Source organism: Rhinopithecus roxellana, chromosome 10, assembly GCF_007565055.1.
Source record: "Rhinopithecus roxellana isolate Shanxi Qingling chromosome 10, ASM756505v1, whole genome shotgun sequence".
In the NCBI taxonomy this organism is placed as follows: Eukaryota; Metazoa; Chordata; class Mammalia; order Primates; family Cercopithecidae; genus Rhinopithecus; species Rhinopithecus roxellana.
In genome coordinates, this window is record NC_044558.1 from 106,168,300 (window position 1) to 106,185,244 (window position 16,945).

The following is a 16,945-nucleotide window of genomic DNA, read 5'->3' on the forward strand; positions in this document are numbered from 1 at the left end:
GCTGGGGCTGTCTAAGCTGGGGCTATCTAAGCTGGGGCTGTCTAAGCTGGGGCTATCTAAGCTGGGGCTGTGTAAGCTGGGGTTGTCTAAGCTGGGGCTGTCTAAGCTGGGGCTGTCTAAGCTGGGGCTGTGTAAGCTGGGGCTGTCTAAGCTGGGGCTATCTAAGCTGGGGCTGTCTAAGCTGGGGCTGTCTAAGCTGGGGTTGTCTAAGCTGGGGCTGTCTAAGCTGGGGCTGTGTAAGCTGGGGCTGTCTAAGCTGGGGCTGTGTAAGCTGGGGCTGTGTAAGCTGGGGCTGTGTAAGCTGGGGCTGTCTAAGCTGGGGCTGTGTAAGCTGGGGCTGTCTAAGCTGGGGCTGTGTAAGCTGGGGCTGTCTAAGCTGAGGCTGTCTATGCTGGTGCTGTGTAAGCTGGGGCTGTGTAAGCTGGGGCTGTCTAAGCTGGGGCTGTGTAAGCTGGGGCTGTCTAAGCTGGGGCTGTCTAAGCTGGGGCTATCTAAGCTGGGGCTGTGTAAGCTGGGGCTGTGTAAGCTGGGGCTGTGTAAGCTGGGGCTGTCTAAGCTGGGGCTATCTAAGCTGGGGCTGTCTAAGCTGGGACTGTGTAAGCTGGGGTTGTCTAAGCTGGGGCTGTCTAAGCTGGGGCTGTGTAAGCTGGGGCTGTGTAAACTGGGGCTGTCTAAGCTGGGGCTGTGTAAGCTGGGGCTGTCTTAGCTGAGGCTGTCTAAGCTGGTGCTGTGTAAGCTGGGGCTGTCTAAGCTGGGGCTGTCTAAGCTGGGGCTGTGTAAGCTGGGGCTGTGTAAGCTGGGGCTATCTAAGCTGGGGCTGTGTAAGCTGGGGCCGTGTAAGCTGGAGCTGTGTAAGCTGAGGCTATCTAAGCTGGGGCTGTGTAAGCTGGGGCCGTGTAAGCTGGGGCCGTGTAAGCTGGGGCTGTCTAAGCTGGGGCTGTCTAAGCTGGGGCTGTGTAAGCTGGGGCTATCTAAGCTGGGGCTGTGTAAGCTGGGGCTGTGTAAGCTGGGGCTATCTAAGCTGGGGCTGTGTAAGCTGGGGCTGTGTAAGCTGGGGCTGTCTAAGCTGGGGCTGTCTAAGCTGGGGCTGTGTAAGCTGGGGCCGTGTAAGCTGGGGCTGTCTAAGCTGGGGCTGTGTAAGCTGGGGCTGTGTAAGCTGGGGCTATCTAAGCTGGGGCTGTGTAAGCTGGGGCTATCTAAGCTGGGGCTGTGTAAGCTGGGGCTGTCTAAGCTGGGGCTGTCTAAGCTGGGGCTGTGTAAGCTGGGGCTGTCTAAGCTGGGGCTGTCTAAGCTGGGGCTGTGTAAGCTGGGGCTGTCTAAGCTGGGGCTGTGTAAGCTGGGGCTGTCTAAGCTGGGGCTGTGTAAGCTGGGGCTGTGTAAGCTGGGGCTGTGTAAGCTGGGGCTGTGTAAGCTGGGGCTGTCTAAGCTGGGGCTGTGTAAGCTGGGGCTGTGTAAGCTGGGGCTGTCTAAGCTGGGGCTGTGTAAGCTGGGGCTGTCTAAGCTGGGGCTGTGTAAGCTGGGGCTGTCTAAGCTGGGGCTGTCTAAGCTGGGGCTGTGTAAGCTGGGGCCGTATAAGCTGGGGCTGTCTAAGCTGGGGCCGTGTAAGCTGGGGCCGTGTAAGCTGGGGCTGTCTAAGCTGGGGCTGTCTAAGCTGGGGCTGTCTAAGCTGGGGCTGTGTAAGCTGGGGCTATCTAAGCTGGGGCTATCTAAGCTGGGGCTGTGTAAGCTGGGGCTGTGTAAGCTGGGGCTATCTAAGCTGGGGCTGTGTAAGCTGGGGCCGTGTAAGCTGGGGCTGTGTAAGCTGAGGCTATCTAAGCTGGGGCTGTGTAAGCTGGGGCCGTGTAAGCTGGGGCCGTGTAAGCTGGGGCTGTCTAAGCTGGGGCTGTCTAAGCTGGGCTGTGTAGCTGGGCTGTCTAAGCTGGGGCTGTCTAAGCTGGGGCTGTGTAAGCTGGGGCTGTCTAAGCTGGGGCTTGTCTAAGCTGGGGCTGTCTAAGCTGGGGCTGTGTAAGCTGGGGCTGTCTAAGCTGGGGCTGTCTAAGCTGGGGCTGTGTAAGCTGGGGCTGTCTAAGCTGGGGCTGTGTAAGCTGGGACTGTCTAAGCTGGGGCTGTGTAAGCTGGGGCTGTCTAAGCTGGGGCTGTGTAAGCTGGGGCTGTCTAAGCTGGGGCTGTCTAAGCTGGGGCTGTGTAAGCTGGGGCTGTCTAAGCTGGGGCTGTGTAAGCTGGGACTGTCTAAGCTGGGGCTGTGTAAGCTGGGGCTGTCTAAGCTGGGGCTGTGTAAGCTGGGGCTGTCTAAGCTGGGGCTGTCTAAGCTGGGGCTGTGTAAGCTGGGACTGTCTAAGCTGGGGCTGTGTAAGCTGGGGCTGTCTAAGCTGGGGCCGTGTAAGCTGGGGCCGTGTAAGCTGGGGCTGTCTAAGCTGGGGCTGTCTAAGCTGGGCCTGTGTAAGCTGGGGCTATCTAAGCTGGGGCTGTGTAAGCTGGGGCTATCTAAGCTGGGGCTGTGTAAGCTGGGGCTGTGTAAGCTGGGGCTATCTAAGCTGGGGCCGTGTAAGCTGGGGCCGTGTAAGCTGGGGCTGTGTAAGCTGAGGCTATCTAAGCTGGGGCTGTGTAAGCTGGGGCCGTGTAAGCTGGGGCCGTGTAAGCTGGGGCTGTCTAAGCTGGGGCTGTGTAAGCTGGGGCTGTCTAAGCTGGGGCTGTATAAGCTGGGGCTGTCTAAGCTGGGGCTGTGTAAGCTGGGGCTGTCTAAGCTGGGGCTGTGTAAGCTGGGGCTGTCTAAGCTGGGGCTGTATAAGCTGGGGCTGTCTAAGCTGGGGCTGTGTAAGCTGGGGCTGTCTAAGCTGGGGCTGTGTAAGCTGGGGCTGTCTAAGCTGGGGCTGTGTAAGCTGGGGCTGTCTAAGCTGGGGCTGTGTAAGCTGGGGCTGTCTAAGCTGGGGCTGTGTAAGCTGGGGCTGTGTAAGCTGGGGCTGTCTAAGCTGGGGCTCTGTAAGCTGGGGCTGTGTAAGCTGGGGCTGTGTAAGCTGGGACTGTGTAAGCTGGGGCTGTGTAAGCTGGGGCTGTGTAAGCTGGGGCTGTCAGGTGGTTGTCTGAGTTCTTCTCCCTGAGCTTTAACCACATGACTAGCTTGGGCTTTGACACATGGCACCTAGATTCCTAAAGAACAAGCACTTACCAAGCCTCTGTTCTTATCATGCTTGCTGATGTCAGATTGACCAAAGCAAGTTAGAAATCATTTTGACAGTACACGTAGAGTTAACGTAGGAAGGAAACACACAAGGGTCTGGATACTGGGAGACATGATTTATTGGAGCCGTTAACTTACCTCTACCACAGAGTGACAAGCACATAATTCCTTGTGTGTATTTTGCATGTTCTGCTTGGTCTAGCGGTTTGGGGCTTACCATTCATCCTAGATCGTTCTTGCCTCCCACGCTTCTTTTTGTTTCTCCCTACCTTACTTCGTTAATTGAGAATCTGAAGCTAAACCACAGGGCTAGAAGTAGGGGAGGATGTAGCATCTCAGCCCTCAGGTCACTGATAACACTATTTGAGCAGATAAGTGTCCCGCAAGAAAAATGTTAAATAATAAATCAAGGCAGCTGCTCAGCTGCAATTAAATGGCCCAAAAATGGTCCAGGGAATTTCCTCTGGGAGTTCAAAAGTGGGCAGGGTCATCGTGGTCCGCTAGCAGATCTGCTCACCTCATTCTGAAGGGCACAATTTGAGTTCTCAAATTGTATCGACCTTCAGGAGAAAAGCGAAAACAAGGTCAAAGCTTAGGAATTCAGTAAAAGGCTTCCTATCTGAATGTATACCGTGCTACCCAGAACTCAGAACCCAAAAATGGCATTCCTTTCTCTTTTTCTGCAGTTTTATGTGAATATCGGATTGTTGGCTCTGCCTGCCCCCCCCCCCTTCAGTTTCCTATACATATATTGGTTTTTATCCACAAGTTCAGGCTCATCACTCCCATAGTTTTTGTTACGGTCTTCTGTTAGAATATTGGATACATTAGGCTTTAGGAAACGGAATCTCTCTGCTGTCCTTTTTTTCACCAGCCAAAGGCAGGACTCTAATTGATTATGGGTCCAAAGACCCTCATTCCAGAGACAGTCCTGCTGCATATGCTAGGGGAAGGAATGCTGACATCATGAAGCTTCTGAGGCCTGGGCTCGGGGAGCTTCCTGATCTCTGAACACGTGCAGATTTCTGGAGGGCGACATCCAGGGAAGGCATGGAAGCTCCACGCCCTCCCCCATGCTTCACCCTATATGTCGCTTTGTCTGTATCCTTTGCAATATCGTTTATAACATGCCGGTAAACATAAGTGTTTCCCTGAGTTCTGTGAGCCACTCTAGCAAATTAATCCAACCCAAAGAGGGGATGGTGGAACCCCCAAGTTAAAGCCAGTCAATCAGAAGTTCTAGAGGACCACACTTGCCACTGGTGGGAAGGAGGGGACAGTCTTAAGGGACTGAGCCCTCAACCTGTGGGATCTGATGCTATCTTTGGGTAGACAGTGTCAGAACTGAATTAGAGGATACCCCGCTGGTGTCTGCTGCTTGGGGTGTGGGAAAAACAACAGCTTCTTTGTTGATGCTTGTTTTGGTTGGAGCAGAGGAAAACACGGTTTGCAAGATTTTTTTCCTACGTAGACCACAATGAGTCGTTAAGGGATGGTCATGTGACCCAAGGGGGTCCAATGGGACTCCATCTGGAAAATTAGTGGATGCTTTGGGAAAAGTAGCTAGAGCTGCTGGTGGCCGTCTTCCACCAAAAGGGGCCTGCCTGCTTGAGAATATCTATGACTAGAGAACAGCAAAGGCTTGGACAGAGATAATTTCCTGATGACATCATTGGCTTTGAAAAGCAGTCCTCATGACTACCTGTATTTTGTATCTTGTCCAACTTACCAGTCTTTAAACAGTGAGCATTTCTCTAAACAATGACGTGTTAGTCACACAACAAATAAGTTTAAAACTGCTGAATTTAACAAATTTTAAAGATTAGCTTTAATTTAAATGTTGATTATAGACTTAATCATAATTTTCTAAATGTATAATTAGAATCACAAGTCTAATATATCAGATCTTCGTACATGCTTGAAACGCTTTAACAAGCAGACAGAACACACAGTAATCAAAGGATATAAAGCCAGCCCATAGATGACAAGGGTGCATATAAATGAGATCTAATGCTGTGACTGTCCATGTGTTCATTATCTCTAGTTTCTGTTTTTATTTCTTTGGGGGATATGATCTTATTCATCGTATCCAGAGAATCAGGGTTGCTTTCAGCTGAGGCTGAAGACATACATGCAGATGATGGCCATCAACGTAAGACAGGGTCAGAAAACTCGCTGCATCTTCCAAGGGTCTTACACCAATCTGTGACCAGTTGAACAGGATTTTCTTTATAGATACAGTATATTCACATGGAAGGGAATATATGATTTATTACTTATGGCCAAACTTTTTTTTTTCCTCTGTATCTGTTCCCTTCTTTCTTTCTTTTTTTTTTTTGAGACGGAGTCTCATTCTGTCACCCAGGCCGGAGTGCAGTGGTGTAATCTCCACTCACTGCAGCCTCCAACTGCCAGGTTCAAGCGATTCTCATGCCTCAGTCTCCTGAGTAGCTGGGATTATAGATGTGCACCATCACGCCCAGCTAATTTTTGGATTTTCCATCTTGTCTTTTTTTTTTTGTCTTTTCCATCAAATTGGTACTTGTTTTGAAAATCTTTAGAATGCAGGCCAGTATCAGTCTATATATATGTGTGTGTGTGTGTATATATATATAATATAAATATTATAAGAAGGAAAAGTTCAAGGACGGTTTAAAAACGCATGTTTCTGACTGGAAGTGGTGGTTTATGCCTTGTGGCACCAATAGTTCTAGCAATACCAATGAAGAGTTTGCAGAAAGCAAAGCTTTTTTCCACTTCTCTATTTCTATATATGCTAATGCAAATTAAGATCTTCAGGGTCGTCTATAGTGTGTGCAGTGCTAAAACCAAGCCAAAATGCAGGGCCTGTAATATTATTCCCAATAACTAAAACCTGGAAGAAACTCTAATGTCCAATAACTGAGGGACAGATGAACGAGTTCTGACGTGGGCTTACAAAGGAATGCTTCCTTGTGATCAGAAGGAAAGAACTATCGATACCTGCAACAATATGGATGAATCACAGAAACTTTTTTTTTTGAGACAGAGTTTTGTTCTTGTCTCCCAGGCTGAAGTGCAGTGGCACAATCTCGGCTCACAGCAACCTCTGCCACCTGGGTTCAAGCGATTCTTCTGCCTCAGCCTCCCTAGTAGCTGAGATTACAAGCACCTTCCACCATGCCTGTCTAATTTTTGTATTTTTAGCAGAGACACGATTTCACTATGTTGGCCAGGCTAGTCTCGAACTCCTGACCTTACATAATCCACCCATCTCAGCCTCCCAAAGTGCTGGGATTACAGGTGTGAGCCACTGTTCCCAGCAAATCTCAGAAACACTATGTAACATGAAAGAAGTCAAACACAAAAGACTGTATACTGTAAAATTCTGTCTATATGAAACTCTAGAAAAGAATAAAACTACTGTGACAGCAAACGAGTAGTTGCCTGTGGTCAGGGCTTGGGGAGGGGACCAAGCACAGAAGTGCATGGGGAAAGGTTTGTGAGGGGAGACTGTGCCATATCTTTCTATTGTATATATTTAAGGTGTGCAACATGATAGTTTGATACACATGTACACAGTGGAATAATTACTACAATCAAGCAAATTAACATATTCATCTTCTCACATAGTTACCGTGTGCGTGTGTGTGTGTGTGTGTGTTAAGAGCGCCTAAAATCTCCCTTGGTAAGTTTTAGTACACCATACAATTGACTGTGGCATTCACAGAATTGTGTATAATTACCCAAATGCATCGAAGTATATGCATAAGATTGTTGAATTTTATCATATGTGAACAGTATTTTTGAAAAAATGAAAAAGAAGGAAAAGTTCAAGGATGGTTTAAAAATGCTTGTTTCTGACCCGAAGTGGTGGTTTATGTCTGTAATCCCAACACTTTGGGAGGCCGAGGCAGGAGGATGGCTTGAGCCCAGGAGTTCAAGATCAGCCTGGGCAACATGGTAAAACCCTGTCTCTACACGAAAATACAAAAATTAGCTGGACATGGTGGCACATGCCTGTAGTCCCAGCTACTCAGGAGTCTGAGGTGGGAGGATCATCTGAGTGCAGAAGAATTGATTGAGCTCGAGAGGTCAAAGCTGCAGAGATCTGTGATGACACCACTGCACTGTAGCCTGGACAACAGAGCGAGGTCCTGTCTCAAGAATAATAATTATTATAATTATTATGTATGTTTATCTGCAGACATTAACAGGTAATAAAATAGGTGTATAAAGACAACAGAGTAGACAACTGCTTATTTGACCAGGCACCAGATCCACAGCAGAGACAAGATTTGAAATGTACTTTTGCTTGGTGTTTTCTATTAGTGGCCAGTGGAATTGGTTGGGTAAAAAGATCACTTTCTCTCCTGCTGTCCTGACTCCACTGGGAGTCCCTGTGACCCTATGAGCAAGGTTGATGTTCAGCAGGGTTGCACTGGTGCTGCTGAACAGAGGGTTTGTGGCTGGTGTCTGATTGGTTAGGCCATCATTTCAACCGGTTGATACCCGTGCTGTACTGAGAGTTGAATATTTTGTAAATCACCACTGCATGTAACAGCAACTGAAAAACCATTCAAATCTCTTAACACATGCACTTTCTTTGAAGTCAGAGACTCCTGGAAATGTTTTGCTCTCTACTGGAAAGAAAGGATTTTGAGAGTCAGGCAGCCCATCACTTGCTCTGGGCAACACCAAACTTCCTCCTTTAAGACTTGAGACGGTTGACTTTTCTCCCCTCCCTGTTTTCCTATCTGTAAATTGGGACTCATCACTCCTACTCCCTGTGCACCTTGTGTAATTTTGCAAACCCTATTTCAAAGTTGGGGGAAGGGAAGATTTTAATGTGCTTGTCCTGAAATAGTTTGACCAGGCTGCTGCTTCCAGAGCTGAAAGTCAGGATGTCAAGGTTGAGTCTGTGAGTAGTCATTTGTCATCAGAATGAAGGTAGGATCACGGGGTGGGTGCTGCAATTAAAGATGCTGCAGAGACTAGGCGAACCAGCTTCCTGTCACCATGTTTCATGGTTTCCAGCCTCCGCATTGATGAATGATGGCAATGTGAGGAAATCCTATTTGTCAGCTTGTTTTTGCTGTTTGTTTTTATTACCAGTTCAAAGATCAAAAAAGTTCTAGCCAGCTTTCTTTTTGAAAAGGAGTCTTGCTCTGTCACCTGGGCTGCAGTGCAGTGGTATGATCTCAGCTCATTGCAACCTCCGCCTCCTGGGTTCAAGTGATTCTCCTACCTCAGCCTCCTGAGTAACTGAGATTACAGGCGCATGCCACCGCACCTGGCTAATTTTTGTATTTTTAGTAGAGACAGAGTTTCACCATGTTGGCCAGGCTGGTCTCAAACTCCTGACCTCAGGTGATCCTCCCACCTCGGCCTCCCAAAGTGCTGAGATTACAGGCATGAGCCACCACCCCTGGTCCTAGCCATCTTTCTTGCAATATTTTCTTTGGTCTATATCCCTAAAATAAACAAACATGATGATGTTTGTGATTGCAAAGTTTGCAAATTGAAGGTCCTTGGGTCATATCTAGCCAATACACACATTGTGTTTGGTCTTCAGGGTTTTGGATAGTGGCCAACATTTAAAAATCTGAAATTACTACTTTAAAATTTACATTAAAAATAGAATTCATCATTTCTCTTAGAAAATGGAATGCCTGCAGCACTGAGCCCTTTTTTTGCAAGGCAATGGTAAGGTGATCTAACAGTTGCCCTTCTTTACCCCGGGAGGGTAACTTCTAGATCATATTTAACTCATTTATTTGTTATTTACCCTCTATAGTTGTATGAATTTGTGATCCCCAAATTAAACTAAAATTTTAGAAAAAAATTTTTTAATTTTCGAACCTTAAGGAGAAGAGAGCTTTATTTGTGTTTAAGCCTCAGTAAGGACCACACGTGGCTGAAAATAACATAATGCTTCCCAGAATACCTGACAATAACAGCATTAAAATTAAAAAACCTCTTATTTGTGACTCATGACAAGGAGTCCAGGGCTATTGTGACTGCTCAGCAATGTTTGTAGGGAGTCAGGCCATTTTTAATCTCTGCAGGACCACCTTTAGCAGGTTGGTTTTCTTGCTCATGTCTGTTGCCTCATGGTTGTAAGATAGCTGTCATGCCTCCAGCCACAGATCTACATTCCAAGGATGAAGAATGAAGCAGGAAGGGCAAAGAATAAATCAGAAAAGCTCAACATTCCCAGAAGCCATAAACTATTTCCTACTGTCTAGAAGGTATCACAGAGCCACTACCACCTGTAAGGGATTACAGAAAGCTGGAAACATGCAGCACAGCATTGAACATCAGACTCAAAGAGGGGTGAAGGATGAAATTTTTAGTCACTAAGACTGGCATTCAAGTTCTAATTTAACCACTTACCACCAGTGTGACCTTAAGCAAGTGACTTAGCCTCTCTGACCCTCAGTTTCTCCCTTGATAATGGGGGTAGTATTAGTACCTATAGTGTAAGATTTTCAGGGAGTTTATTGAGTTAGTGACTATGAAGTAATTTGCATAGCACATGATGATGATGATGGTGATGGGGATAGTGATGTTGATTGTGGTGATGATGCTGACAATCGTGATTGTGATAATGATGATGGTGATGATGATGGTGATTGTGATGATGGTGGTGATAATGGTGATGGTGATTATGGTAGTGATGACAATGATAGTGATGGTGATGATGATGGTAATGATGATGGTGGTGGTGATGGTAGTGGTGATGGTACTGATGATGGTGATAGTGGTGATGATGGGATGATGGTATTGATGGTGTGATGATGGTGATTGTGATGGTAATGATGCTGATGCTGTTGATGATGATGATGATGATGGTGGTGATGATGGTGATGATGATAGCAATGATGGTGGTGGTGATGATGATGGTGGTGGTGGTGATAATGATGGTGGTGATGATGATAATGATGATGGTGTTGATGTGATGATGATGGTGATGGTGGTGGTGGTGATAATGGTGGTGGTGATGGGATGATGGTGTTGATAGTGTGATAATGGTGATTTTGATGGTGATGATGATGATGCTGTTGATGGTGATGATGATGATGGTGGTGATGATAGTAATGATGGTGGTGGTAATGGTAATGATGATGTTGGTGATGATGATAATGATGGTGTTGATGTGACTGATGCTGGTGATGATGGTGGTACTGCTGCTGGTGATGATGATAGTAATGATTGGTGGTGGTGATGGTCATGCGGCTGGTGGTGGTGCTGCTGGTGGTGATGGTGATGACTAATGATCATGGTTGTTGATGTGCTGATGATGGTGCTGCTGGTGGTGGTGGTGCTGGTGATGCATGACTGGTGGTGGTGATGATAATGGTGGTGGTGATGGGGCTGATGACATTACATGATGGTGACTGTTGATGATGCTGGTGGTAATGATGGTACTGATGGAGTGATGGTGATGGTGTGATGATGGTGATCGTGATGGTGATGATGGTTATGATGATGGTGATAATTGGTTTTAGTTAAATGGAAGCCATAGCTTTCAAATAGTGTTGTTAAAGTAGTGCCAATATACCCTCTGATATCATGTACTGAAAAAGGCAAATCACCTCTGTGGTACTCTTCCCAAAAATGCCTAACCTCAATTTAATCCTGAGAAAGCATTGAACTATCCAAATTGAGGAACATTCTACAAAATAACTGACCAAACTGGTAAGGTCAAGAAAGATGAGGAAAGACTGAGGAACAGCCCCAGATTGAAGGCGAGTAAGGAGCTCTGACAAGTAAGGACACTTGGACAATCCCGGATTGGATCCTGGAACAGTAACGGAATGAATGTGTCAATTAACAGCATTTGAATAATGTCTGTAAATTATTCAGTCAATTTGGGTGGAGCTGAGTAGAGGTTATATAGGAACTCTCTGTTCTATATTTTCAACTCCTCTTTAATTCTAAAATTACTTCAAAATTAGAAGTTTAAAAATTATAACAAGTGGTGCCAAGTAAGAAGTTAATAAAAATTGTTCTTGACATTTCCTGGCTCTTAGGTACTCTGAGGGGGTTTTGTAATGTGCCATCTGTTATGGGTTGAATTGTGTCCCCGAAAATTCACATTTTAAAGTCCTACTGACAGGTACTATAGAATGTAACCATATTTGAGAATAGGTTCATTGCGGATATAGTTAGTTAATTACTGAAATAAGGTGGGCCCCTGATCCAATATGGCTAGTGTCCTTATAAAAGAGAACGCTGTATAGAGAGGCAGACACCCACACAATGAGAACACCAAGTGACATGAAAGCAGAGACTGAGCTGATACAGTCTATAAAAGTCAAGGAACACCAAAGATTGCCAGCAAATCACTGGAGACAGAAGAGATGCATGGAACAGATTCTCCCTCACTTCCTCAGAAGGAACCAACCCTGCTAATATCCTAATTCCATAATTCTAGACCTTCACAACTGTGCAGCAAAAAAAAAGCTATTTGTTCTAAGGCACACAGCTTATAGTGCCTTGTTACAGAAGCTGCAAGAAACTGATACACCATGATTTACTAATCTACAAAGCTATCATGCTGAGCAAAGGCCTTTATGCTCAGATAAAACCTTATGCATCACCCACCTGTGCCAGCCATTGCTAACCTTGATATCAGAAGAGCAGAGATGGTCTCCCCAACAGTGCTTCCCTGAAATGCCACCTTCCTGGAGTCAATCCTGTGGGCTCTGACATGTTACCCAGGTAACAATGTAACTAGCTTGAGAGGAATCTAACTCTAGAGGAGTCATCCCTTAATCAGTGATTCCCATGAGGTCATGACCATCATTCCCATGTCACCAGAACTCTTGGCTTCAAGAGACAGAAAAACAGGGAATATATTGGTTTATATATCCAAACTGCAGGCAGGGAAGATCTGAAGTTCGGCTCTGGGGTTACCTGATGCACAGACCCAACGCCAGGTGCCTCAGTGGTTCTTCCCTACCTCTCCATCTTGACATTGTCTCTGCCCACAGGGCTGCCTCCCACATTCAACAGACTTTTCCATATCACAGGGGGTATGACCACATGCAATTCCATTGATTTCCTCCACCTGTCCCCAAGAACAAGGAGGAGGAAATAGAGACTTAACTTTGAAATAATATATCAGGTGAGGACTCTGATTTGTCTAGTGTGGGTTTGGGGCACACCTTAGATCAGTCACTGATGCTGGGCATGATGATTGGCCTGGCCTATGACATGCACCATGATGCTTGACCTTGCTTGTGACATATGCCAATAGATCTCACCTGGAATGAGACCTAGAAGAAGGAGAATTACAGACATAGCCACAAGAGGAATCACTTAGGTCTTTGCCTAGTGCCCCACACCACCCCTCTAACAAGTGATAGCACCAGGCCTCAAACGCAGTCTGTTGAAACTGGACTCCATCAATTACTTTCTGAATCACATTGGATAACTTGTTCTCTTGGATCTTCAGTTTTTTAATTATTAAATGGGAAGAATAATATAAATTATTTCACACACTAGTCAACTGGCCTCTGTAAGATAATATATACAAGATCCTTGGAAAAGTGCCTGACAGAAATAGGGGCTCTAAATCATTTCCACCCCCATCGAGGTCAATGAAAAAAAATTCTCTTGAGCTGAGGATATTGACATAAGGAAGAAGAAGAGCCAGCCCTGAGCCACAGAGTGAGCAGGGGGACAGCAATCAATCATATCCCTCCACAGTTCCACGCTGTTTGTCTGTAACTGTGTCCTTAAAGAAAACAAACATATCCAAAAGTGGATAAAGAAAGTCTGGTGCCTGATGTCATTGTGTCATTTGTAATTTGGGTTTTGAGAACACTTTCTTTGGAAGTCACAAAAACCCAATTCAAATTAGTTTACACACATACACACACACACACAACACAATACTCTGTGGGTTCCTATGAGCTTCAGGTATTGCTGGAGATATATATATATCTTCATCTCTTAACTCTGCTTTCCTACCCGCCAACTTCTTGCTCAGGTGGGCTCCCTCCCCATGAGGTGGCAGAGATGGTCTTCAGTAGCACCAAGCGTGCACTCTACCAGTGTACCAACTCCAGAGGAAAGAGCATTTCCTTATTTTCACCACTTCATAAAATAGCCAGGATATAACTTATATTGGCCTAAGTTGCCTATTCCTGACCTAACTAGAGAGTACAAGGAAATGAAGTACTCCACTAAGTGAGACCTGAGCCAAGTGCCTATGCAGGGACTGGGGGTCTACCACACACCAAATTCCTGGGCTAAGTAGTGGAAAGCAGAATGTCTGAAAAAATAACTGGGATAAATGCGAGAAAGACAAAAGCAATGGATGTCCACCATAATAAAAGCACCACCACCATAATAATCAGACCCAGCCCATGTCTATCCTCAGGTCCTCCAAGAAGCAGATACCAAGACAGACTTCCATGTTTAATTGATTTACTGGGAGCATAAAGGGGGAAGAGCAGGATAAAGGCAAGGGAGGCTTCAGATCAAGAAGCAGGTCTGCATGGTGCTCTCCAGGTTCATCTGCATTGCTGCAAATGCCAATAGTTCCTACTTTTTAAAGGCTGAAAAATATTTGATTATATGTGTGGACCATATTTTGCTGGTCCATTCATCTACTGATGGACATTTGATCTGAGAAGACGGGGAATTGCTGTTCACCAGGTGTAAAGTTCTTGTTATGCAACATAAATAAGTCCTAGACATTTGCTACAGCCTTGTGCCCACAGTTCACAAGACTTATTCTGTGCTTAAAAAATTTGTTGAGGGTAGATCTCATGTTAGGTGTTCTTATCACAATTTTAGAAAAAAATAGATGCAGATGTGCTGCCTGGGAAAGGAGAGCAGGAAGCAAGAAGGATTGGGGAGGAACCTCCGACTGCGGCACATGCTGAGGATGTCTCAGGAACCTGAAGAGAACTCCGGAGCAAAGACTGAGTTCGGAGGAGGCGCACTCAGGCTTCACCTGCCACAATCAGACATCAAAGGAGACAGCAATCTCTGCATGAACATTCTGAATGCTGAGTCAAATCCAACATGACGGCAACTGGAGTGAAGTAGAGTCGGCTACCCTCTCTACAGCAAGCTCTCTGCAAGGGACTCCTCATCTCTGTATCCTCGTGGCCACCACAGCCTAAGCCTGCTAATCCAGGGTCAATTAAATCCTACTTTTTTTCCAGGTTCATTGAAGCCTGATTGAAAAATAAAATGTGTACATAGTTAAGGTGTACAGTGTGGTATGTTGATATACCTGTATAAAACAATTACTACAATTAAGCTATTAATAATTAAGATTTCCATCAGCTCACACAGTTACAAGTTGAATTCATAGGCACTGAGAGTAAAAGGCCAGTTGCCAGGGTGAGTGAAATGCAGGGATTGGAGTCAAAGGGTACAAACTTAGAGCTTTAAAACAAGTACCTTCTGGAGACCTAATATACAGCATGATGACCACAGTTAATGATAATGTGTTATATACTTGAAATTTGCTAAGAGAGTAGATCTCAAGTGTTCACAAGTAAATCCTACTTACATTCCCAAATGACCTATTTTTTTGTTTACAACCAAACCCTTACTTGTCTTTGGAAATAGAAATTGTTGCTTTGAACTTACCAGAGAAATGACTGCTCATAATTTAAATATTCCAAGAGGTATAAAGACCATATTCTTATTTCCTCAAAACAGTATCTTTCTTATATATTTAGGAATTTAGGATGATAGACAGATAGATAGGTAGGTAGGTAGGTAGGTAGATAGATAGATAGATAGATAGATAGATAGATAGAGATTATAGAGTCTCCTTTTGAACAAACAGGTTACTGCAAGCATTTGTAAAGAAAAAAATTTCTAGAGCAATTAACTGCCCCAAATTTTCTTTCCTGTAAAAATGCCTTATAAATTACTTATTGCAAATAAGAAAACAGTGAGGTGGAGGATAAAACTTAGAATTCACTCTTTTGTAAATAGAGATAACTACTTTGTCCCAGTGAATCTCTGAGGTCTTGTTTTCATCAATTTAGGAGGGTTAGGTTTGAAAGTCCTTGAAGTGAAGCCTATCTAAAAGTTTACCCTGTGGTCTCCTATAAAAGTTTGGAAAATATTAAGAAAATATTTGCTTTGTTTTTTTTCATGTAATGTCTCCAAGAGCACATATTGTGTGCTTTTAGTGGGAATTTAATTATTTGACTAAATTATTGGGGTCTAACAGGTTTCACTAAAGTTCAGAAAAGTCGAGCATGATGGTATTTAAGTGTGACATCATCTATATCACCTGGTGATCCCATTATCATAGCTTTCTTTATGCTTTACTGAACAATCTTGAGCGTGCTGGATTCTCATACCTGATAGTAAAACTTTTAGGATTTCTTCCTTCCTTCCTTCCTTCTTTCCTTCCTTCCTTTCTCTCTCTCTGTCTTTCTGTCTTTTTTTTTTTTTTTTTTTTTTTTGAGACAGAGTCTCGCTCTGTCACCCAAGCTGGAGTGCAGTGGCACAATCTTGGCTCACTGCAACCTCCACCTCCTGGGTTCAAGCAATTCTCCTGCCTCAGCCTCCCAAGTAGCTAGGATTACAGGCATGCACCACCATGCCCAGCTAACTTTTGTAATTGTTATACAGATGTGGTTTCCCCATGTTGGCCAGGCTGGTCTCAAATTCCTGGCCTCAAGCAATCTGCCCATCTCGGGCTCCCGAAGTGCTGGGATTACAAGCGTGAGCTACCGCACCCATCCAGATAATTTCTTGTATGTGGTTGTTTGCTTTCTCCAACAACAGTCATCTTTGGACACCAAAATCAGGAAAACGCACTGGAGTCCAAAATGCTCCCTTAGGTGCCCTGTTTGTGTGTGTGTGTGCATACATACTTATGCATACATACATATAATGCATATGACTATGCATATATAATTACATGTGAAAACATACTTGGTTTTCAGGTTTTTCATTAGGACCCTTTTTGATCTGCATGCCATGATCTTGCCAATAGGTCTCCCAAATGAGTGTTTGGGTCGCTGGTGTTAACCCGGGAGCACAGAAAAACACTTTGGTCACTTACGGTGCTGATGCTTCAGCCGCACCACTGCCCAACTGAATCAGAACCTCTGGGAATGGGACCTGAGAATTGGCATTGTTTAAAGCTCCCCAGGCAATCCTAGTGGGTGAGACCACATTTGGTGAGCTAAGCTACTACATAATCTTATTTTTGGTCAGCATCGAAGCATGCATTGGTATAGTCCATAGGTATGTTTTCCAGCTAATTTCTGTAATATGCACCGTTGTACTCCTGATCTGGACATGCTGATTCCTCTCTAGGTCATGGCGTTTCAAAGCCTCCCCTGACCACCCTGTCTCCTCTCACTGCCCCAAATCCACTTCTCCTTTCTCAATAGTGTGTCCTACTGCCTGACATTATGCTCTGGACCTGTTGGTCTCTGGTTATTGTCTGTCTCCCTTCCCAGAATGTAAGTTCCATTGGAAAAAGGCTCTTTGTTTTATCTGTTGTATCTCAAGTGTCAAGAACATTCTAGAAAGTGGCAGGTGAGTCCCCTTGGGCAGCAGACCCCGGATGCTGGTTAGCACGCAGGGCATTCACTCTGGAGTGTGCTTGGGTTCCTCTGCAGTAGAAGGGAGGGGCAGAGGCAGGATGGGATTCAGGGAGAAGTCGAGGCCATGCAGTCCCCAGGAGCAAGGATTCAGCAAGTCCCATGACAGGCGGGGAGTAGGGGTCTCTTCAGAGCCTCCCTGAGCTGGAATGAGGAGGCTGAACCTCTCTATCTCCACAGGCAT

The 16,945-nt window shown here is 45.3% G+C and overlaps 1 protein-coding gene across 1 annotated transcript in view; it reads left to right on the forward strand.

Moving 5' to 3' along the window:
* Positions 1–16,945, forward strand: part of TMEM132D (transmembrane protein 132D) — an 867,237-nt gene that overhangs the window by 782,286 nt on the left and 68,006 nt on the right. The gene's annotated exons all lie outside the window — the stretch shown is intronic.